The 24,645-nt window shown below is 38.8% G+C and overlaps 1 protein-coding gene and 1 long non-coding RNA gene across 14 annotated transcripts in view; one reads left to right on the top strand and one right to left on the bottom strand.

The window, feature by feature from the left end:
- The window catches only part of SULF2 (sulfatase 2), a 125,097-nt gene extending 100,813 nt beyond the window's left edge, over positions 1-24,284 (bottom strand). For 4 of the 11 annotated variants that reach the window (XR_014935957.1, XM_015881541.3, XM_085520341.1 and 1 more), the window contains exons 1-2: positions 23,863-24,266; positions 23,250-23,317 (exon numbers count right to left, since the gene is read on the bottom strand). The gene's annotated coding sequence lies outside the window, so the exon portion shown is untranslated. Of the gene's footprint in view, positions 1-23,249; positions 23,318-23,356; positions 23,564-23,638 lie in introns of those variants that run through there. The other 7 variants (XM_085520339.1, XM_015881535.3, XM_015881534.3 and 4 more) reach the window with 6 other exon arrangements.
- LOC146757842 (uncharacterized) overlaps positions 24,229-24,645 on the top strand; it is a 249,532-nt gene continuing 249,115 nt past the window's right edge. For all 3 annotated transcript variants that reach the window (XR_014935960.1, XR_014935961.1, XR_014935962.1), the window contains exon 1: positions 24,229-24,358. This is a non-coding gene — a long non-coding RNA (uncharacterized LOC146757842). The remainder of the gene's footprint in view (positions 24,359-24,645) is intronic.

Here is a 24,645-nt window from a genome sequence, read left to right on the forward strand (position 1 = left end):
TTTTAGGATGGAAGCATGAAATCTGTTACTTTGTTTACTAAACACAAACACAAATCTACTTTCCTCATGAGCTGTTCTTTCAGTTTTCCCAACAATGTACATTTGTAGGTTTATAAAATGTGTTTTCATTAAAAAAAACCAACAATATTGTGATTCGCTGCCCACAGCCTCCAAGATTTAAACTTATGAAAACACACAGATTGTGCAAAACTTGGCTTTATCTGCCATCTGATAAATACTGGAGCACTTTCAAACAAAACTGCGAAGATGTGTTAGATGATGCTTTTACACAGTAACCAAAACGGAGCTCACTGGGTTTCTCAAACTAGCTCTTTTCCCCCCAATGTCCCAGGAAAGTTTTCCCTATCCCATTAAACTACACCATGTATTCAGGGAAGAAAGTTTCAAGTCTCAGTTCAACCACACTCATGCTGAACTAAACATCCTGCTTCTACCCCCTCCCTTCCCCATTACGACTGCAGGGTGACTAAAATAGTGCTTCTCTGTTTTCTGGGATTTATTGCTGCTGAGAATAACAGAATTAATCACAAGGTTGGAAAGGACCTACAAGATCATCCAGTCCAACAGTCCTCGCATTACCATAGCTACAATGAACCTCTAAGCCATATCTCGTAGCTCCTCATCCAGAATCCCCCCTTGCAAGCCAAAAAGTAAAGACGAATTGCAAGACAAATACCAGTTCTTTATGGGCAACGTTTTTACCTTTTTCACAAAATGTTTGACTCATTTTTAATTCTTTCACTGATGAACATAAAATGCCATTGCAAAAATCAAGTTTTATCTTTTAAATAAATGTAGAGCAGATGTTAATAAGCTATTTTGTTATCCTTGCTCATAACAGCCAGAGTAAAAAGAATTTGCAGTGGCACTATGTACTGGGACTCACCCTCCCAATGTTCTCTAAAATGTCACAGACGCTACAATTATAAAATGAAATATTTAACAAGTTACAATATTTACTACAAATACATACTGTTTTCCTCTCACACACACAAAAAAAAACCAATTTCTCTCAAAATATACGAAAGCCCAAGAAAGCTGTTATTAAAATAAGATTTATATGCTATAAACTGTTCACAGTTCCATCTCTAGAGTGTGAAATTAGTGGCTGAGGAAAGATTTCACAGGATCTTAATCTGAGTGCAATGCAGTTGCAAAGGATTTGCAGTTTTGGTCTCTGCCAAATCCTTGGTATTTGCAAGCTGCTGCAGTTACTCAAGCAAAGGCAGATAATCAGCAGCGTATAAAGCATTTTTACATTTATATTGAACAAGGAGATCTTTTCTCTCTCTGTTGGTGCGTATCTAATACCTTAGGCACGGCCAGGTCATACCTGAAGAAAGGTTCCTACTGCCACAAGTCTGAAAACGTTTTTGGATTTCACAATTTAATAATATTCTGGAATTCTCTTTAACCTCTGCTTTACAGCCCACATTAGAAAAAGTTTCAGAATGAAAAGGATACCATTAAAACTTATAGTTTAAAAATGAGCAGTCAATGATCAGAATATGCTTTGTAATTGTTCAAAGGATTTGTACATTCATTTAATAACAGTTTGCACACACACAGATACACAAAGCTTACTTGTGGTACAAGCATCAACAAAAGCAATGCAGAGTATAACTGCCTAAATGTTAACATTTTTCTGATTGGAAGCATTTGAAGAGAAATGTTCCAGAGAGTCAAAAGTATGTGGATCTTCTCTTCATATTGAGGGATACTAGTGAAATTGTATTGAAGTCGATTGAAACCAAGAATAGAATATGGCATAAATAAGAAATTAAACGTGGAATTGAATTCATGGATTTAACAGTTATCTCTCCCCCACACCTTCCACACCAAGAATATGTTTTCATACATCGTCATCTCCATTTGCTGAGCTTTATTCTGACAGCTGGGTGTTACAGAAAAGTGACACTTGCAGGCTATGAGTTACTTGGATGGGAAAAAATAAATAAATAAAATCTATTCGCATCCAAGGGCTGAAATGACAAAATACAATTCAAGAAAATTTAGTACAGTCATGCTTTGCTCCTTCTATAAACATTCTGAGTAAGGTGTACTTCGGCACTACTGTGAGTAAAAACCAAGAACACACACTGTAGATGGAGGTAAGTTTTCTTAATCAGTGCTACCATGGGCACCAGTTCTACCTGGAGAGGGCAAAAAGTGCTGTTATATTCTGCCTAGAAGCACAGCTCTGTGGAAATGGCTTGTATCCTGCACTTGTTTTGAGAACTACTTGGCAAATGGGCTGTTATTGGGCTCATAACACTTACAGAGCACCAAGAGACTACAGAAAAATACATAAAGGTTAAAAGCTCCAGTATTTTGTTTCAGAATTCTTAGATATGTTGTTAAAAAAGAAAAGCAAAGTGTAATAGGATAGATTCCAATACACCAGGTATGTACCTAAGTCTCGTGGAGAGTAAAGGATTAAATATCCATAAAGAACCAACAGTCACAATCTGCAATTCCTTCCTCCCTGAGCTACACAGCAAATTTACATTTTAACTTTTGGGAATATGTTTTCAAAATTGTATCCACTGGGCTAAACAAGCAAATTCATGAGTGCCCTTCACAGATCATTTCCTGTCACGCTTACAAGATCAAAACCTGATTCTGTTTCTACACATTTGTCTCCAAATAAAGATTTAGCCTCAAATAATGTACTGTTCCTTTTCCCCCTTTTTCTTACTGCAGTGTTTACACTTCAAAAGAATCATTTTCCAGGCTCAATATTTAAGATAAGCTTCCTCATATCACACTCATGCTACAGAACACTTATGCAAAGTAGTGTCAGTCCTTCATGACAGAAGTATTATCTAAATTCTTGCTAAGTGGCCATACTGTAGATGGTCTCAATTAAGTTTACCGTTGGTGTCAAAAGTAATCAGACACAAAAGAATAAGCTCTAAAAACTCTTGAAATAAAGAACTATACAGAAGATAACTTCTTTTCTACAGACAAGCACTTCAAAGGAATTATTATCATAATCATTATTACATGAAGTATCATGTGATCATTTGAATTATTTTTTTTAATCCTGTCCCCTTTTGCAAATAGCAAGCAATAAAAGATGGTCATATTCAGTGAATTGTATTTCTGAAAGTATTTTTCCATACTTTCTGCTTAGAAAGCTGATGGTGCTAAGATGCATTGCATTGTATGGCACTCAGAAAGTACTTGTGATAGATGAATATTTCATATTAGATCGCCCCTCCAACAAGAGGGCAAAGTAATGTTTTACCCAAGAACTAAATCTGGGCACATACGACATGACAGCCCTATTTTCTTACTACTTGCCTTGGAAGGAACTCAGGCTAGGCCTCCAATCTGAATACATTCTCCTCCTTATACTGGATAAAAAGCACCAACTGCAGATTTAGACAAATTAATTGCAACATAGCATACATCTACATAAGGATTTCTACTCTTTTTAATTTCTTTATAAATATTTAAAAAAAAAAAAAATTTAAAAGACCAAGAAGTATCACTGAGCAAGGGATATCCAAAGAATGTATTCCCTGCATTTGCAAAAGCTTGTGAATTGGCTCCTCAACCACTAACCAGGAGAAGCAATTCCCTTATAAATTTATGAATAAGGGAATTACACTGTGTGTAATTCCAATCTTCTCAGTCACAGTTGCTTTTTTCCTCTAGCAGTAGGAATACATGGAGGTGAAATAGGAAAAGGACCCACAGAGACCACCAACAAGTCTGAAATCCTGTTAAAACTCTAACAATACCAAAACTAACAGACCCTGACAGAATAAGCTCATAAACAGAAAAGACTAGGGACTAAGCTGTGGAGCACTGTAGCTCCCTTTGCGCACAGAATGCCCTGTACCTTCTAATGACTGACAGAAAAAGGATTCATTTTCATGATGCTTCAGCTAGTAAAGCAGTGGGATTTAACACCTCCTAACTTAAAATTCCTTTTGTTTATGAAGATTTTTCAGGAAATGCAAAACAACACAGGCTGATATTTTGCTTTTTCTTCTGCCACATGCAGAATCCCATGAGAAATCAAAGGGCATTTTTTTCAGGCTCTCAGAAGAGAGGAAGAAAGTGGTTTAACCACGGGTAGAACAGCAGTGAAGTCCTGTTTAGATTCAGTGGTTACAGAGCAAGTGAGAAAGCTTACACAGTCCTGTCTCAAAGTTGTCTTTTAACCGCTTCTAAAAACAAAACACAAAATAAACCAAACAGGTAACATGAAAATGAGGGCAGCTAAGAGTGAAAACCAGTTTTGCTGAGCTGGTGGAGGCAGCTTGTCTACAAAGTTGCAGAACATACCCCAAGTACGTACGCAACACAGATACAGTTCATTTTGTGTGGTGTTCTAAACCACCTGGGTGAACAGAGCAAGTTTCCAAGAATCTGTTTGTGGAAAAACCTTTTCCCCCTCTCAGCACTGTGTATTTTTAACATATGCGCGTCAAGCAGTAATACTTAAGTCATAAAAAATCCCAAAGAAAACAAGCAAGTCTCTGAAAAAGTGTCTATATCTAGGCAAAACAGCCTAAGCTTCCATCCTCTACCAAACCCGTCTGTTTACGAGGCTAACAGAAGACTCGGGATTGCCGTGGAACCCATCTGTTCTCTGCAAAGCAGCTACACTACAACATAAGGCTGAGCACCCAGCAAGCTGTTTCTACCTGTTCTTGTTGCCACCGTAGCCAAAATCAGCATAAAGAAGGAATCTGTTCCCAAAGGAAATTAGTGGTGAAAACTTCTGGGAATCGGCAGAACAGAAGGGATTGGCTCTAGATGGCTGTTTCTCAAGGCCTCAATCTCTAAGCACGAGGTATTCTACACACCAGAAAAAAGCTCAGGTTGCTCTGGACTATGCATTACTTAATAGATCTCTGACATAGACTATATGGCAAGTTACCTGCAGAAAGGGGGGAGGGGGGGAATAAATAGCAAACACTGAAACTTTCAAGTCTTTTTGTATTCAGATCCAGATCACTGTTCTACTAACAATGCTTAAATCCACCCAGTCTATAGAAAATGATTTTAAGAGCAAGTCCACAAACCTTTTCACATCCAGGGAAAACTAACTACAGTCATGCTGCGCAGTCATTAACTGGGCAAGAGGCACCAGTGAAACAAACACTTCTCCAACTCTGTTCACCATTATGAAGCATCCCCATGCAGACTTCAGCTGTTCACATGGCAGTGAAACATCCATTGCATATGTAAGTAACGCTTAATGCACTTCAGAGATTAAGAGACCAAGCAGCACTGCAACTAACTAGTTCTCCAAGGACCACCCAGAAATGCAAACCTATGGTGCCCAGGTTACAGTGCAAAAATGGCGAGCAAACAGGGGAAAGTGTAACAGTAGGAATTTGCTCAGGAAAAAACAAACAAACAAACAAACAAACAAGAATTCTCAACAGGAGCTGATGAGCTGGTCTTGGAAAAAGTTGGAATAAATACCCTCTTCAGTAATCTGTATTGTAAATACACAGCAATGGTACAGCAGTGGTAACACACTCTAACATAAAATCAACCTAATGAGGCTGCAAACACACACCTGTGAGTTCTCTCCCTCCCCATCCACGACACAAAACTAAGTCAGTTTACTATGCTGAAATGAATCTCTCATGGTCATTTCTGGATCAGAGAATGGTCACGCTGCTGTGAAGCAGCAGACATAACTGCCCACTTTGCTCTTCACTTGCTCTTGGCTGTTTACATATTACCTCACTAAACAACTAAGACTGCTTCAGATTTCACAGTCTGCACTCCGGTCTGTTTCAGTCTCATTATAGATCTTCTAAATCAACATAGCTCTCTTCCCATGGAGAGGGCAGGGAAAATAAGAGTGTCACTATAGGAATGCCACTATGCATAAAATCAGGTGTTTATGACAAATGCTCCAGAGGTGACCATAAGGACTGCTACTGTAAATGGGTGCAGACGATCATTCTGCCCTGACAGATTTTGTGCCCACATAATTTAGCTTTCTGAAAAAGAAGGTGTCTTTCATAGAACAGTCCATCTAGTTGTAGAAGAATTGTACTTCCACTAGACATTCAAATTTACTCTTAAACATTATCTTACTATTTTATGCCTATATTAATATTTATTTGCATAATGTTGCTATGCAATTAGGAGTGTCCTTAGTTACAGAATTTCCTGTCAATATCTGTACTGGTTCTAGTTCAATTTTAAGCAAGCAAAAGAGGGGAGTCCCTGGGAAGCTGCCAACTACAATGACATCCTGCACATTAGGCAGTTTGTTTCCTCCACAGGAGACAGATCAATACTCAAGAAACAAAAACAAAACCAAGAAAAGCTAAAAGCTTAGTCATGTAAATCAGGGAGGAGGAAAAACGAAAGGAAACTCCTCATTGGCATTCTACAACTTCTGCAGACCCCCATGGCCCATTAGCTAATTTCTATTAAAACACACAGCACTAGAATAATAAATGCCAGTGGCACATTTCTAAAGGTTTGTGGCAACTGAAGTAAACATGTCCCTGTTCCCAGGACACTAAGAGACAAAAAATTAACCAGAGGTTAACTGGGTCATTAGCTAGAATACAATATAGGTCACTGCAGATTTAATTTAGTTTGTATTCAGCTAAAGAATCAAATACAGCAACCAGTTCTCACAGCAGGAAAACAAGTAACTTATCAGCACGCTGACGTATCTTGGATACCAAGGCTCTAAGTCTGTTGTTATGATTCATACCATTTTTAACTAACCTCACAGTATTTTGATGAAATAAAGTACAGTGTAGACACAGTTTAAAAGGTTCTGAATGCAAGTATGAAACACACACAAATACAAAATACCTAACATTGTATACAGTCTGCTATTGCGGCTTTTTGTACTATCATGTATTTAAGCAAAACTTCCCTCCCAAAAGAGGGTTGGCAAGGAAAAAGCTAATACAAATCTCTAACCAAAGAAAAACTTACACGGGGTTAAGGAAAAAACAAAAACAACCTGAAGAACATAATATTATGCTTTAAAGAGAGTTTGATCAGCACCTAAATAACACTTATGAAAGAAGCTCGTCTCAGTAACATCTTAATGGCTGTAACGGGGAATCCAATAGATAAGCAAGCTTCAGCTTTACAGGAATTGACAATATTGAGTAGCGTAAACATTTACAACTGCTTTTTATCCACTAGATTGGGTTTGCATCACTTCAGAAAAGCCTGCACTTACTTAATCAGAGGGTTCAGAAAGCTTGAATTTTCAAGAAAGCTGGAGCTGCATCGAGATTTAATTAAGAGATCACCAACTTCATATGTTACAAGCACTACAGCTGACTTAATTTCCATGACTGCTGTCACGTTTCCACCTTGTCTCCTGTTAATAACGCTTGTTCTTCCTTTGTGGCTATATAAGAAAAACAAGAGCACAACAGAAGTAGCTGCAAACAAGACATGCTATTACATACACACAGAGCAAACAAAAGTAGCCGAATGATGGGATGTAGGGATCAACATTTTCAGGCTACCATGTAGCAGTAGAAAACTTTGAGATAGAGATGAAATCATTACAGCACTTCAAAAAGACCATTCTAATCTGAAATTCAACCTTTTATTAAATTAACAAGCAGGTATAAAGATTCAACTCCTACTAAAATCCACAGTTAGCGTGAATAATAAGTAAGGGGAATATTTGCTAGCCTTGAGAATCAGTTTAATATTTGGATGCAGGTCAGCAGCTACAGCATCCAGAAAATAACTGAAAGTATATCAGAAAACACAAGGCAAGCATTTCTTTCTCATGGATGAATTTGAGAATTAAACAACTGTGCTGAAATACAGTAGCTTCATCTAAATTGAATTTTTATATCTGCATATGATTAATCAAGATTTGAATTATAGTATGAGAAAGAAATAGTTCTATTTGCTCAAAGAGGGTATTTTGGTACATAAACATAAAAAGTTCTCTTGCTCAGGAAGCAGTTGTAGGGTAAAAACATCTCACGAACATTTAAAAATACAGAACCAGAACTCTCCAGTATTACCTCCCTGTTGTTCCTATAAGTTCCTGTTTGTTTTAGGCTCATTATCAGACCTTAAGACTGCAGTTACATAACATTCCATAGGAAGCCTGTAGACACTTTGTAGATTTAGGCATTTCTTTTCCCATATCTTTGGTCTTAACAAACACCTTGCTAAATTCAGTGGACACTATAACAGTTCAGTACACTTCAACATGTTCTCTACCGAAGCTTCCTAAAAATCTGAGCTCTCTTTTCTCCTTCTAATGTTGGCATTACTTATGATAAACATAGAAAAAGAAGTGTACTTCATGGTCTGAGTGCATGAGATTTAACTAAAAGGAAGTGGCTACTGGTAGAATCAAGCTAAAATCAACCTAATGTACAACCTATTTTCCTATTTAAATTTCATTTGTCCATCTGCACCCTAGTATTTATGCTTTCATATGCATAAACAGAATGATTTTTCATCTAAATCATGAATAAGAAACACAAGCATAATTAATGATTTTCTTATTTTTCTCCTGCCATGTTAATATTAAAATAGGCTCAGAAGAATGGTTTTCAGCAACAACACTTCAATCCTCAGATTAAACATTAATAATGTATCACGCATGCTGATGAATGCATGATTCATGAGACACACAAATGGCAGGTTCTATTTCAAGTCTTGTAAGGCTACGAATATAACACTAAGATGCACATACTGGATGGCAAAAAAACAAAATGCCATTTGCTAAGAGAAAGAACAGCCCTGCCTACTAAGAGTCAAAGAATCCTTCCCATGTACCAATTTGAACAAGATCATCTCTGTAATATACCAAACACATTTGCAGACCATTAGAAGATGAGCAATTTTAATTGCTGATTCTTCTGAAATACAAAGTTAAACACGGGATTCAGAATATAGTTTTAAATTAAAAATATCAAAACAAGAAACCCAAACTATGAGAAATGTTAAGATTCTTCCCTCGCTGGAAAGATGGTTCAGTTTGTCACCGACAGCAAACAATCTCTTCTGCTCAGGAGCTGCTGTTGATGTTTTCAAATTAAAAAAATCTGAATCTAGCCATAGTTCTCCTACTGTCTTTAAGACAGCTCCCATCTTTCCATATTTGCTCATACATACTCAGAGAAGGGCTCAGAAGTAGGAACTATTACTCAGAAGAAAACTTCAGGAATCACTGTGAAAAAGTCACAATCCAAACAAATGTTTATAAAGAGAAGAGGATCACAGCCAAATTTTTTCTTCAACGAGAGATAATTTGTTGGAACAAGTCAACTTAAACTATTTCCTTTGCAAGAAGAGAAGTCTGACAGTCAGTTTTCTAAGGCTACTGGAAGAGAACATGAAGTAACCCCTGCCAAGATTTAGCAGTAGCAACAGAATCTGGTATCAAAGGTTCAAAGGAAGTCACTTCCTCAGCTGATCTTTCCCTGTGTCAGCCAAAACAGAAGGCAGCCACAACAAACAGCCTGGAACCAGGGTCATAGGCTATTCTAAGTTACAGCTTTCTAGAAGCAGCCAAAGTTCACTCTATAGTAAATACTATTCAGTCTAACTCATAGAGGACAGTATTTTAGCACTTCCCCCTTCCTCTCTACACAGATGATTTGTTTCCTCTGATTGATTCCTCTACTGGAAGCATTTCTTCAGCTTGTCAGAATAGCAAAGTGCTGGATTTCACAATACAATTCTCTGGGAGGCTGACATATGCTCAAACATTTCATTGTAATTGCCTAAGACTTAACAAGCTTAGCTTGTGTTGTGAAAAATAAAACTAGCAAGACAATTCTACCCTAAGTAAGAGATGGGGAAGAGAAAAGCACAGAAAGTGGCATACTGTGGTTCATTAAGTATTTTAAAATTCTGATCTGCAAACTGGTTTAGATAATTCTGAGACTGACATCAGCAAAAAAAAAGTGATCAAGAACCAAATGAAATGAGAATCATTAAGCAAACTTCAGATTCCATATTACAACAGGGTTTTAATCAAATTAATCTCTATTGAAATTTAGAGCCTTTATTGTCCTGTTTTCCTGTCATTGGAAACAGCTTATTTTGCTTTACATCAAGATATGATGTATTTGAAAACTCACATCTACTCTTAGTCTTGACTTTCCTAGATTAAAACACAGATATTAGTCTCTCCTCACGGTTTACATTTCCCAAAGCATTTAAGCCTTCTTGCTACTTAAAAAACATCAAGACGAATGCAGACAGGGCCCCTCATGACCAGAATCAGAAAGTTATTTTGCTATCCTTTCTACACATTTGAGTAGCTATCATCATCTTAAAGCCCCTAAAGAAATGAAAACAGATGATCTTCATGTTGACAACATAAGTAATTTCAATACAGCATTTCTGAAATGGTTCTGCTTACATCATTGATAGACTGCATCATTTCTAGACTGCGCTAATTTAGAAGTCACATTCTTCTAGCCATCAGTATTTCTGGTTGGATTTAACTGCTCCTTAGGAAATAAAGCCTAATTTGAAATGCTTTCACTTTAAAAATAATGTACTTGAATAAAGTTATTTCAGTAGAAATCTTAAATAACTCAGTTAAATACATGGCATGCAAAATAAACACCTCAAAGGCACACATTTCCTGACTTTCCACTCATCCAGTAAATGAACCTCAAAGCACAGAATACTTTTTTGATGGATGTAAACTGGAGGATGAAGCTTATGGTCTCATTTAAAGCCTTCTTCAAATGTTAATTCCAATTCAACTGAAGACAAACACATAGCAGGGGTGGCAGGTGCTTCGCACCAACAAGCCTGCTCTGCAGGGCTGCTTACACTGAGCTATTTATTAGCCTCTAACTGCAAGCAAACTGATGAAGGATAAAGAAACTTAGCATATGCTAATATGTACATAAAGAGCCCAGAATTAGTGTTAATAATTTGATTCAGAGATCTCTTGCATGGACACCTTAGGTGTGGTCTCATTAAATTTCTTCACATATGTAATTAAAGCAAGCAAGTAACCTAACTTACCTACCATAACAGTCACTGAAAACGTTGCAAGCCTTTGAATTTTCAGCTTTTCCATCATTTTTCCCTGGGTTCTCTGAATTTTAAGTGTTTAACATGCACACACGAACACCTCTTTCAGAAATCAGCATTATGAATAGACAGCAAAATCTTTGTTTTCACCTTTCGCAGGCAATTAAAACTTTTTTCTGCTTTGAGATGTCATTTAGAGTTGTTTCAGCCTCGCCTCCACTTGATCATTTATTCTTAGTTCTAAAAATTACTATAGTGTAAAGACAATGCCCAGTATACGAACATACAAAACGCTCCCCGTATTGCAACAGGGTTATTTTGTTAAACCAGTAATTTGGAGGAGAAAAGATAAAGACGATCTGATAGTGACTTAAGCCTATAATTCTACTTACACAATTAATTGGTCCAATTCTAGAGCACTCCACCTTAAGTGAAATCAATACAACTTCAGTAATATTTCAACTGTTGAATTAGATATATGTTTAAGATTTTGCTGTGCAAGGGAATGCCTATTTTCTTGCCTTAGAGCAAAATAGGAACAGCAGGGGACTAGAAATAGCTGAGTATTTGGCCTAAAGGTAATTATTTTAGAAACATTGGAATAATAGAAAATCTAAGAATCAGACAGCTGTCATTCTTAATTCAGTCAATTTCTGCTGCTGGCTCTGAACCAACTCTAACAAATCCAAATAAAAGTGTCAGTGACAGGAAGAGGGAAAAAAAACCACTGCTCAGCTTGAGGCTTAAGACACTCAGCACTCAGAACTGATGCGCCTTACAGTACAGTACAAATGAAGATTTTAAGAAAAAAAATCTAGAAGGGCCTACTCTCGAGCTCCACAAGTTTGATGTCCTAATTCACAATTGAATTCATATTGATATTTGATGGGCAGAAGTTATCTCGTCAGCAAAGCAGATAGCTGGATGTCCAGGTGTAAATATTACCACCACGGCTCATGGGTGAAACTCGGAACACTGGTAGTGTGCTGGATTCTTGCATAGGAATAAACTTCACCAAACATTATCTGGAGGTATTTCTTTGCTTTTGGTAGTATTGATTTCCACTAGAATAAGAAGGGGTTAGAAAATGAATAATATTAAAACCACCCGATACTTAACTATAAGAATTACAGAGCGCCATGCAAAGAGTACTCATGCTTGTCCTTCAGGTGCTCATTATTTACACTCCTTTTCATCATATGTACATTAGAGTCGTCCTCTCTCCTTTAAGATTTCTACCTGGCCCAGCTGTAATCTTCCTGGCAACTATTCTGCATTCATAAAGGCAAAGAACAAACTCACCAGAGCCTTTAAGCACATATTAAGTTTTCCTATTAAGTAAGGGTTTTGGGGATTTTCTGAAGCATTTATTTTATTTGCATTAAGAACCTAAAACTTCAGTCCCTAAAGGACCAAGCCAAAGATTAAAGATAACTGATTTCACAGCAGTCTCCACAGCTGCACTTTTCCTGGGATGTGTGATGTACACATTCCCTCATTAACAATGCACATATTTTTAAAATCAGTGCTGAGAATTTCACAAGTCCCAGCTGTTCCCTTGTTTCTGCTCTTGCAGAAACATTTTGGCATGACCTTGACGACAACCTGATATCATTGTTCTTGGTTATTGTTAGTACAGAGTCAGGTACTTCTCTAATACTGGACTCAGGCACACAATCCATCCCTGCCCCACCACCCCCCTCAGAGTTACAACACAACAGGAACCAACCCAGACTTTTCACTCAGTAACCCAGAGAAATCTGTAGAGGGCGTTCCCAATTGCTACCATCAGACAGGATGAATGCAAGCCTCACCAACAGAAGTGACTGCTCAATAGAGCTTAGAACAGCAGGTGTTATAATCTTTAAGGTCTCTTAAAAAAGGCTTGGAGGATAAACTGCAGAGTAACATCTATTGGATGCAATGCCTAATCTTTCAGTATTTTAAAATGCAAAAATACTTTTGAAGGGAAAAAAAAATTGAAACAAAAAACTCAGATGAACTCCTAACACAAATCAAGCCTCTAAAATACATATCTGGAATTCTTTCTTGTGTTATTAATGAAGCTAATTAAAGAGAAAATATGCCTACAAAATAACTTATTGAAGTAGTTTAAGTATAAAGCCATAACTATTTCAATAAACAGAGGTCCAAGTATTTGCAGAAGGCACACAGGTATCTCACAAAAGCTTGATATTCAGCATGCATAACCTGAAAGACAGCACAAAATCTTCATTTCCCAGAAAGAGAAATTATAGCCACCACAGAGGAGATAAAGACAGACTCCCAAACTCAAACATCTCCCCAGTGATTTGCATATTGGACTATACAAGCTTTAGCCCATAAACACCACATTTCAGTACACGCAATCTCCCATCTCAACATCTGAAGCTAAGAAGCAATGAAAAAGGGTTTTATTACATATAAACCTTTTTAAAATCATACACTGGAAAAAATGAGAGAAAAAGCATTTCTAACACGGTTAATATTTGTAAATCTTATCTCTTTAGAAGAACCAGAAATTCTTCCTACAGGTAAACAACGAGACAAAAGGTTTTCAACAGTAGAATATTAAATATATGGAATCACAGAACTTCCATTAACATCTAATCATAATTATCCAATGACTGAAAGAGCACCAGATATTTTCTCTTCGAAATAATTAAAAATAACCCTCATACAGGAGATGTTAAACTTGAGTGACAGAAACACAGCAGATAGTGGCTTTTACATTTTGATTATAATGGCTTTTAATGAAATCAGCCCCATATTGTAGCATTCCAACATTATTCTGTAGGTATGCCGTTGGAGATGATATGAGCACACACGTGGAAGGTTAATGAAAGAGATGAATGAGGTAACATTGATACCTGAGCCTTTGCCCAGAGAGCACAGAGAACAGCAAAATTCAGCACACAGAATTAAACAATTCTGCCACGATGAAAAGTTCTCAAGCATGAAAACTTTACTTCCTCATAGGCTGATTTATTGGTGAGTTAGACAAGAATAAAAATATATTTCTGCCTTTGGCGCAATTGATTGTAGGAAGTCTTCCACTTAAAGATTTCAGAAAGACTGAAAAATGAGTAATTCATCTATGAGAAGTGTTTGAAGAACACTTTGGAATCCATGGAAAATCAAACAAACTGTTCCTCCTTAGCAGTTCATTTTCTTTTCTACATACGTGAGAAGAAAATGTCAAGTGGAAGCAAAGTATGATCTGTAAAAGAAACATTTCTAGGGTAGCAAATCTATCTTTCAATTATTCTCTCTGCAAATTCTAGTGCATTTCCTCTGTACACACAGTTTCTCTTTCCCTAATATCATGCAAAGAAAATTTCACAGGAAAAACCTAAAATTCTGCATAGAAGCAAGTATTTATACATGTTGAGAAACAGGAATGTTTTGAGTGCGGCATTTAGATATCTTTACAACTAAGATAGTAGACACCACAATGCTTCTGCTCATCAAATTACCAGAAATGTCGTCAGGCTCTTACTACTGCTGCTGTCACTGCTCTGATCTTGATCTCAGCCTGTTTTTAACTGGCTTGCTTTGGTATTATTAGCAGCCTGAAAATGAGCAAACTGCCATAAAACTTAGAAGCAGAACCTGTCCTGGGCTGGTTCTGCTATATCAATCTCTTTGCTACCATAATCTTTATCTCCATTCTCCATCAGAATAAGGCAATAAGACAAACAGTAGCCATAGCATAAACTCATCCTGAGAATGAAACTTCTAAACTTCAAATCAGGAATAAATCCTTTGGTAAAAAAAGTAGATAATTTTGATAAACAGCACAAGTATAGAGGTAATTTCTTTCCACTCATTGCTTCAGCGGTGCTTAACATATGTAGTACCACCAAATAACAGCATCTGCTAAATAACAGTGTGACGGGCATTATATTTAGATTTCAGCAAACTAATCAAGTACTACTGGATCAGAGACAGCAGATTTAAAAAAAAGAAAGTGATCAGCGGGGTACATCAAGCCTATGCCTTTACTCCATAGGAGACAGGAGATATGTAGAACTCTCCTTCTCTAAGGTCTGTCTAACCCGTTAAACCTCTTGTAAGGAAATTTAAAACTTCCTGGGTATTCAGCTCCTGTTCTCAGAAATGCAGTGTGGTAGGAAATGAAGCTCACCCTACAAACACAGGCAAACACACGGACTATGCTCCTACCACAAGCTATGAAACACCATAAGCTTATAAATCGCTACTCAAGATCATTAAAACAAGTCACACTGTGCACTATCTCATAACAGGGCAGAAGAGAAATCACAGGCTTCCTTAAAGTCTTAGCACCTGAAGAAATTAGGGATTCTGCTTGGGTCATCATCTAATTCTACATGCACAAATATTTCCATGTAATAATGTCATTTTATCCCCAGCCTGATGTGAAAATGGCATTCTCTGTCTCAGACCTGGCACTCAATTTATGCAAGAGCATGAGAGCTTTCTCTACCTTTAAGCACATATCCAAATACTCTGCCTGTCTTCTGGGGCTCAAGATTTCACCTCTGTGATAGGCTGATGAAGAGTCCAACAGAAGCACCATTACACATCAAAGGGAATAACAAGAAGCAGTCCCAGCAAACAACTAGTAAAAGCCCTAAGGCATGAAATCATAGAAAGTTCATGTAAAACAGTCTGCCAATTGCAATCAAGTTCTCTTTTAACTCCTCTCATCCAGTCAAATGCCCAAGGCTCCCCTCACAAAGTCTCAAGTTTACAACTTCATAATCAGACCTGAGTTTAACCTATTTTTGTTTTAAACTTAAATGTAATGCCTGCCCAAAATCTCACCTGCTGCAGTTTTGCTCTATCTTGCCTTAATCACAGCAGCCACAAAGCCGACCTGTTTGTGTCAGAATGTTACAGCATGTGGGGAATATTAAATTTAGGAAACTAATTCAGCCCTCCATAAATAGGTTATTATATATTTTAGATAAGTAATTTTGTTCATTTCATTCTTATTTCATCCTGCACTGAATTGTCATGACAGTTTCTGAAGAAGTAAAAATGCTGACACCTGACATGGGATGAAAATCAGATCCTCAGTATCTAGAAAGAAAGATAGCTAAAGGCTTAAATGAGAAAAGGCTTTCATTTTAGGTTCAGCTTTTAAGCATTATTCTTGCAAAGATGCTCTTTTCATCTCCTGTTACTAAAACATTACAGGGCATACATGACACCATTCTGCACAAAACTTGCCAAATTCAGGCTCTATTCCCACTTCCTCATCTTCCTTTCCCACAGTTCTGCAAGTGTTTATTTAAAAGTCTAAATATTTACTCTTTGGAAGATTCTGCTGTGCTGAAAACATGTTTCTGAATCAGATTTGGAGTCTGGTATACGATGGTATGTCTGACATCTGAAATGGCATGAGTAGATCAGAATGTGCACAGCTATTTGCTAATCCTGGCACACAAAAAAGTTACGTACCTCACTAGCTGGGAATAATAACCTAAGAACAAAAAGAAAAATAAAACGCTAGCAAGACTCCACATTCAAAAACAAGGGTATGAGACAGTCTAAGCAATGGAAATGATCAGACCAGTTTTGTGGAAATATACGTATATTTTAAAGTCATAAACTCACTAAGGTTGAAAAAGACCACAGAGATCATCTAGTTCCACAATCTACCCATCACCACCTTGCCATCAAACCTTGTCCCTTAGTGTCACCAGCTACATTACCCATGCTAATGCCTGATCCTTCTTTCTGAGAAGAAATTCTCCTTATGAATAAAATTACTTCTTATTATCCTAAATTAGCCTATAATGATTTTCTAGGGTTGCTATTGGCAAATTTTCCTTCCAGGTGTAGGGAAGAAAAAGTTTGTTAGTTAATCAAAAGATCATTTTATCAGGCATTTAAAGTTCCTAACAGTCAATGTAACAGTTATTTTAATCATTGTAATAACTCCATTCTTGGAAAGATTGGGAGACCTCAGAATTTTCTGCCAAACTGTTTCTGTCATTTTGAAACAATAACAGCTTTTTGAACTGCAGTAATATTGCAAACTAAAAACAGGATGAATTCAGTTTAGCTTTAGTGTTAGTACAGCAACCTGAGTCACAGCTTTAAGGAGATAAACAGCAGCAACTGGAATACAGTACTCAATCATGACTTAGAACACGAGTGCACAAGGTAACAAGTTACTGTAAATGCATCATTTTTTGAAGCCTTTTTGTTTTTATCTGGTGATGTTGGCACTCTAACCTGACACTACAAATCCTATGCAGATGGAAACACTGCATGTAAAAAGTAGTTCAAGACTGTCTGAAAGTAGACTAAGTCATACCCTGAAGTGATGATAAATGCATTCATCAGTTAATAAGCAGTTTATATTACATATATTGTAATAATATAGTCATCTGACAGGAAGACAAACAGCATGTGAGCCCTAAGACTTCTTGCATAACAACTGATTAAAGAAAAAATTGCTAATAACAAAAGTATAAGCGACTCAAAATGATTCAATTACAGGAGGACTTAAAATTGAGGCTAGAGCAATTCTGTCTGCGATGCACTGCTGAAATACTTGCTTAACAAAACCAGGGCAAATCCCAATTCAACAGCAGTAGCTGAAAGAAAAGAGGAGACATCAAGATATGCATTAAGTATGTAAATATTCTTTAGCTTTCTTTACAGATGTGAAAAGAATATAATGAATCCTTCATTGCTTAGAGGGGAACATTTTTCTCTTGCCAGAGGACAGATTTCCAAAGAATGATATTTACATTTTCCTACAACCAGTAATTTTCTCATTTATCATTTGTCAGGGCCCAAAGACCTTTTAGTGCACATAGGATGTTTGCATATGTTTAATGATCCTTTTACCAAACAAATGTCACAGTCTGAATGAGGAAATTAGTTAATATTGCTGATGTTGCTAATTTAACGCCATTAATGTCACAGTGTGAACAGCTACAGAACCTACAGTGTCTTGTATCATAGCTAAGCTCTACTGGTTGCGAGTCCGTTCTCCAGCAGACAACACAGAGGAGAAGAGAACTGATGCAAATATTACACTCAAGGAAATTAAAAAAAACAAAGATTGCTTTGATCCTGTTGCTAGATTAGCAAGAAGTGTGACTAAGTGCAGATCATTTAATGGTGATTTAGATGCACTAATTGGCACTCGGTTATCTGCACTCTTACAGCTGCCTCTACTTTGCTTCTAATCCTAGCACAGTAATAAAACAGAAGATAATCCAAGTGGGTCACAGAAACCATTGCGATACAGTATTACTGGATATAGAGGAAGATCCAAAGGTATGTCAAATGAAAGAGCAGAAACCACATTACAGTGTTGACTTCACATGCAACTATGCCTTCTCACCTCCCTCTATGCACAAGTAGGTTACATTTTGTAAGGTATTTGTTAAGAGTTAAGTAAGAACTACCAAAAAAAAAGTTTTCTAACTTCAGAACGATTTTTTTTATTTTATTTTTTTTCCCTACAAGTCACTGTAAATTACACACTTCCCCCAGCAAAGTAATAATGATTCAGGCCTTCACCTGTGCATCCAGGACTGACAGGGCCCATTCCCCAGGTGCTCAATCAGTGGTTCAGGCCGTGACTCAAGAATTCCCATACACAGGGACTAAAAGTTATATTATTATAAACAGTTAATAACTCTGAGTATATGCAATGTAACCAAAAATAGGGGTGGGAGAAAGGAAGTATAATGCTGTTTCCTTACAACAACAAAATACACCTGATGTTCATCCTATGGTTACCAATAACAGATCATTTCCCTTACCCTGATTAACAATAAATGCACAAAACTTATTTTTATTAAGAAGGTGATAATTCTAAATATTACATTGACACAGCCAGATTTTTGCTCTTTCCAGAGGCACAAGCTGTACGTCAGCTGAAAAACTGCAGAAGTGATAAAAACCAGTGAAGAATTTGGCAGCAAAGTAAAATCAGGGAAAAGAAACTCCAAAGAAGCAAAAATAACAGGAAACAGCTCTGGAAAGAAGGCATTGCTAAGCAATGACAATCATTGAGAGTTTGTTTCTTAATACTTGAATGAATTATTATCTGATCAAGCTGACCAAGTATCTACAGCACAGAGAAACTGTGTTAGACTCGTGTTTTGCTCAGCTAGTTATACCCATACAGCTTGCATTTTTGTAAAGCATCATTACCACAGTGAGATCTCTCGATCTTAGAAAACATCATTAGCATCAAAAGATGGTGACTTGGAAAGCATTTGGAAGATACACTACACTGAGGTCTGAGCCAGAGAAACCATATAGTCTGCAAGGTACCCCATCTAGTTCTGCACATGTCTTATTGTGCACCTTTGAGACACCCTTATCTCTCCCAAAGTAATGAATCCCTTGACATGTACATCCCAACAGCTAACCCTCAAAGCACATACTGCTTACAGGGATGTTTGGAGGTCTACAGTACATCTCCCCCAACCAACATGCAGTTTTTCCAAAATACAGTAATATTTCCTAACTCAAGTTCAGTTCTGTAAACTACACATTTCTAGACTCACAATACATTACTTTAGTATTATTTAAAGTGGTTTATACCCAAATGGCCTAGAAAGGGACAAGCTGCTCTGCAGTCATGTACTGAAACACCAATTTTAAAACTACTTGGAGAAAAATACAAATGACCTCTACAAGGGACTGCAGATATAAGGCATTAGGAGAGCACAGAAGTTTGTTCTGCATCTATTGGACAAGACCAACATGGACATTTCATACATAGCCTTGAGGAGATCTTCCTGAGCACACACACACAATAGAACACAAGCCAGAACAACACCAGGCATATTTACCTTTGTACATCAATAATTTACATGCTATTAGTAGATACTAACAGAAATTCAAAAACTACAACATCAATTCGAATAGACTCATGGTTTTGTTGTTTTTTTTGTGGTTTTTTTTTTTTCTTTTTTTAATATGCAAGAAGTTGAAGCAATTCAAATTATTCATTGCTGTGGGAAGGGAGCAGAATCCATGCAACAGTGCAATATACACAAACATTTGTTCAGAAGACAATAGACAATAACTTTAACTGCACTGGAGAGAATACAGCAACAAAGAGATGGATAAACTGGTGAACCAAACAGTATAAATTAATACGTGGAGTTTGCTGGAAACCTAGCTCACTAAACATACTATATGATAACAACCATGCCCTCCTCCCTCCTCCTCCCCTTCAAGAAATAAAGATCTTTTTAACCCACATTCTTCCCCTCCACTGAAGGGCAGGAGCTGTGGAATAACACACAGATAAAGTCCTTTATGCATCCTCCTTCAGAGCATTATATTTCTAGCACTCTAACTGAAGGTAGGCTTAATATTTTTCTTCTAGATTCTTTTAACAGATTTAAGATAATTTATGCAAAAAGTCAATTGATTAAGACTTGGAAATACCAAAAGCATAAAAGAAGTTCTCCCAATTCAGTTTCTAGATTGTACACTATCAAGATGCTGAAACAGATACAGAGCTGATGTCATTTGCAGTCTTCCTCTCCAAGTACTTCTAGAAAATGCCCAGTTCCTAAATACATTGACCTCATTGATTAAGCTTGGTAGTCATGTTCACCAAATCAACCAGAGCCCTCCATTACCACAAAGATATAATCGTCACTTAGAACACTTCAGGCACATTAGAAGCTTCTTGTTTGAATGATTTCTGAAAACGTTTAATATCTGGAAACATTACATATCTTTTCCTCTCCTACAGAAGTCAACCATTAATTAATTAAGTCCTCCCTTATCAAAGTTGCATTCTCACTTGGAATTATGACACTTGGGCGGTGGTGAGAGGGACAAGGTAGAGGCAGGTAACCAGGGACAAACATTAGTGAGAAATGCACACAGTTTCTGAGAGTAGAATAGAAAATCCAAGTCTACTCAAGACAATTAACAGGGGAAAACACCACCACCAGCACAGACTAAAAAATAAAAAATAAAATCCAATGCAAAACATTCACAATTGCTTTTCAGATTTCAAACAGAATCACAGCTTGCACCAGAACGAATCCAAGGTATTCTCAAAAGTGATGAGCCCACAGGATCATCCATTTTTACACAGAAAATGTAAGCCTGTATCTTATTCTACAAAACGTCCACTCCAGCCTGAGAAATCAGCCCAGCGTATTGATTAAAAAATGAAAAGCTGTTCTATTAAGAATATGGAAGGGGGAAAATTGAAAGGCAGGTCTTTCCTACTCTTCATGGAAATTGGCAAGATCATGGAGCATTCTTCCTAGAAGCACGATCTCAACAACATCTTGAATCAAAATGCTCTGATGGGTTGGAAGTGGTTCTTGAGCTCACTTTTGCTCTATTCTGAGCTTCCTAGGTGTCTGAGGAAAGAATGTTGAAAGGAAAAGCACTTCTTTTTCTTCTTAGGAGGTTCAATTATCTAATCGGGCCATCTACTAAGCAAGAAGTCTGGAATTTAAATTAATTATCTGAAATTTAATTTTGAATGGAAAATGAAAGACAAATCCACACTCTTTCCAAGTTGTAGAGATCTTTCAGATACTGGATGCATCTTTTTTCAGTTTCCTTTTAATAACACAATAAAGAAGAGAGTAGGTTCTGACTACCAGCCTGGGAATTCTTTTTGCAATAGTTTATTTGGAAGGGAAAAAAAAAGCTGTTTACAGTGAATATTATTCCAGGACTCTAAAAAAATATTCCTGCTATTATACCACAGAAACATTTACTTTATTCCACCAGCATTTACCTCATTTGCAACAGAGAGCTGTCACACTAATTCAGTTATACTGCAAACACGCTGCAACTAAAGCACTTGTATCATCAAGCCACTCTGAGTTCCAGTCTTGCAGATGAGCGCCCAACATTTCTCTCACCCAGGACCTTTGTAACACACACGCCTGGAAGAAAGTGCCAGCAGGGCAATGCACAGACTTAAAAAATAACAACCACACACAACATCATCCAGGGCCATCCCAGAACATCATCTCTTCCAACTTATCTTTTTGTTTAATGAAGCAATACAAGTTAGTTATGTAGAATAACTACACGTGCTTTCCTATCTATTTGAAAGAAATGATGTAGTACCTGATAAAGAAATGTGATTACTGAAACAGTTTTATACAGAAAGGGTAAATGCTTTCAGTTCAACATTACGAGTCAAAAATAAATCCCTGCAAGAAACCTTGTAGCAAAAGAAGTTTTAGGGGGTGAAACACAAGCACAACAATATGGATTGGTTTGTTGTTGTTGTTGCTTTGTTTTTTTATAAATATCAAAGACCAGGAAAAAAAAAACAACAGAAGAATAAGTCATGAGGTGAGAGTTACAGACCTGATCAAGACTGAAACAAAAGCCAAAAAAAACCCACATGCAAAATATAAAAATCTTCCATATAAATATAAAAAAGCCAGACCCCCAACACGCTGGAATTTTGCCTCAAATTCCATTATTTGTGCTGAAGAGTGTAGAGCTGACCTGAACTGTCTGATGCAGATGACAAATAAACCTGTCACACTCACACTAATGTTTTGATATTTTGTTTCCCCACCCACAACAAACAAGTCGAACTGTGAAGGTAAAACACAACAAGCAGCTGGCAGAGAGGTTCAGCTTTTGAAAAGCACATTTGAACCTTTTAAGTTTCATTACTTCAGCACCTGGTGTGAAACACAAAGAGTCAAATTACACGAGGAAGGCACTAATACGTTTTACCAGAGATTCATCCTTCAAGCATCAGTTTTATTTCTACGTAACGAGAAACTCTAGAGGAACACCAAACATGAGCAGAAGCAAAACACAGTTGAGTATCTTATCTAAACTCATTAGAACTACATTTGGAGATAAAGAGAGATGGAAGAAAGAAGCATTTTGTTTATAGCAAACACCAGAATAATTACTCCAGCTGTGTCCTTTAGAGAACCTTTAGTCTCACTCTCCTCTAATTCTTAAAGCAGGCCCACAAGACTCCAATGCTCACTGAGTACAAATGCCCTTGCACTGCAGATTGGTTTGGGGATGCAGCTGACTGAACTGCTCTGAGGGCTTCTAGCAACTCTTGTCTGATGGCACATACAGACAGCTGGCTATTGATAGCAAAGACATTACTTGCTGCCACCACAAACTTGGAAAAAAAAAAAGCAATAAATCACACTTTCACCAAAAAGTTCTGCTTTCATCTACCGAACTTAACACAAGAATCAGAGAAGCAAGAGTACGTATGTACTCATTTACACACTTACAGGGTGGAAAACGGAGGGAGATGGCACCGACACCGCACCTCTACGTGGATTCGCATCCGGACACGATGCTTTAAAGGAGAACAAAAAGGAGCAGATGAATTCCCCACCTGCAGCACCACAGCCCGCCCCGCTGCCTCCTCCAGCGCAGGGCCGGGATGATGAAGTTGAGGCGCAGCTCGTTCTGCCCCCGCTCAGCCGCTGCCTCACGCCGTGACCTTGGGCCGCCTCCCCGCAGCTCCTCGGCCACCTGACAGCCGCAATGATTCGCCACAAGTGCCTCCGCACCGCCGGAACCGAACGGAAAGGGAAAGGAGGCAGAACAGGAGGTTCACAGGTGATAAAAACCTCCCACAACGTCGCTAGAGTCCGGGGAGGATCGATTCCCGCACCTCTCCTCTTTCCATACCGTTCCGGTTAAACTGGAGATGAAGCCAGAGGAGCCGGCAGCTCCGGATCGCCCGCCCCGAGCGCTCGCGGCAGCCCGGGGAGCCGAGCCCTCAGGGAGCCGAGCCCTCAGAGAGCCGAGCCCTCAGGGCCTCTCGCCCCCGCTCCCCTCAAGCAGAACCCGCCCGGCGGCCCCAGCCCGGCCGTGCACGGAGGCGGCGTTACTTACAGCACCCGCCAGGCGGAAAACTCACAGGTGGCCCGGAGCCGCTGAGCAGCGAGGCGCGCTCCGCCCTGGGAAGTCGCTGTGCTCAGCGGCCGCGCTTGGAGCGGGCGGATCGTGCTGGGGGCGCTGCTCGCCGCTCCCCGCTCGCCTCGCTCCAGCCCGGCTCCCTCCCGCCCTTCTTCCCTCCCGGCTCGCGCCGCCGCCGGCCAATGCGGGCCGCAGCGAGGAGCCGGCTTTAACCATCTGTTGCGAGGCGCCTCCTCCCAGCGCTGCCGCCTCCCTTGTGGGGGCCTCCCGCCCAGGCTCCCCTCCGAGGAGGCGGTGAGCGAGGGGAGAGCTCTATGGCGGGTTAAGGTGCTTTTCTGTCTCCCGGAGCCTTCGGGGGCCGCGGCTGTTGCACGTCTCCCTTCCCCCACGCTCCCATCCCCCCGGCCCCTCTGCGCCCTTCCCGCCGTCCGTTCGCCTCAAGGCGGCCCCTCGTGAGAGCTTTCGCCGTGAGGTGAGGGAACATCTCGACTGGGACCCCACTGGGATCCCCTTTAAGGATGCAAGATGGGACTGGGACATTTCAGAGGGGACGGGGGGGCTGATCAACCAAAAGGAGTTTCGTGTGGGGTCCCGCACTCCTGGGGTTACAGGGGAATAAAACCCTGAGCCGATATAACTTCCTTACGACCCACTTAGCAATAAGCACGGCTCTCCACAGGGGTGGCAGGAGCAGCGCGTCCCGTCCTGATAGCGCAGCCTCGGCTCTACCCGTGCGTGACGAGACTTCTTAGACATCTC

The sequence above is a fragment of the Coturnix japonica genome, chromosome 19 (genome assembly GCF_054131305.1).
Source record: "Coturnix japonica strain WE chromosome 19, WE-NBRP24, whole genome shotgun sequence".
Classification (NCBI taxonomy): domain Eukaryota; kingdom Metazoa; phylum Chordata; class Aves; order Galliformes; family Phasianidae; genus Coturnix; species Coturnix japonica.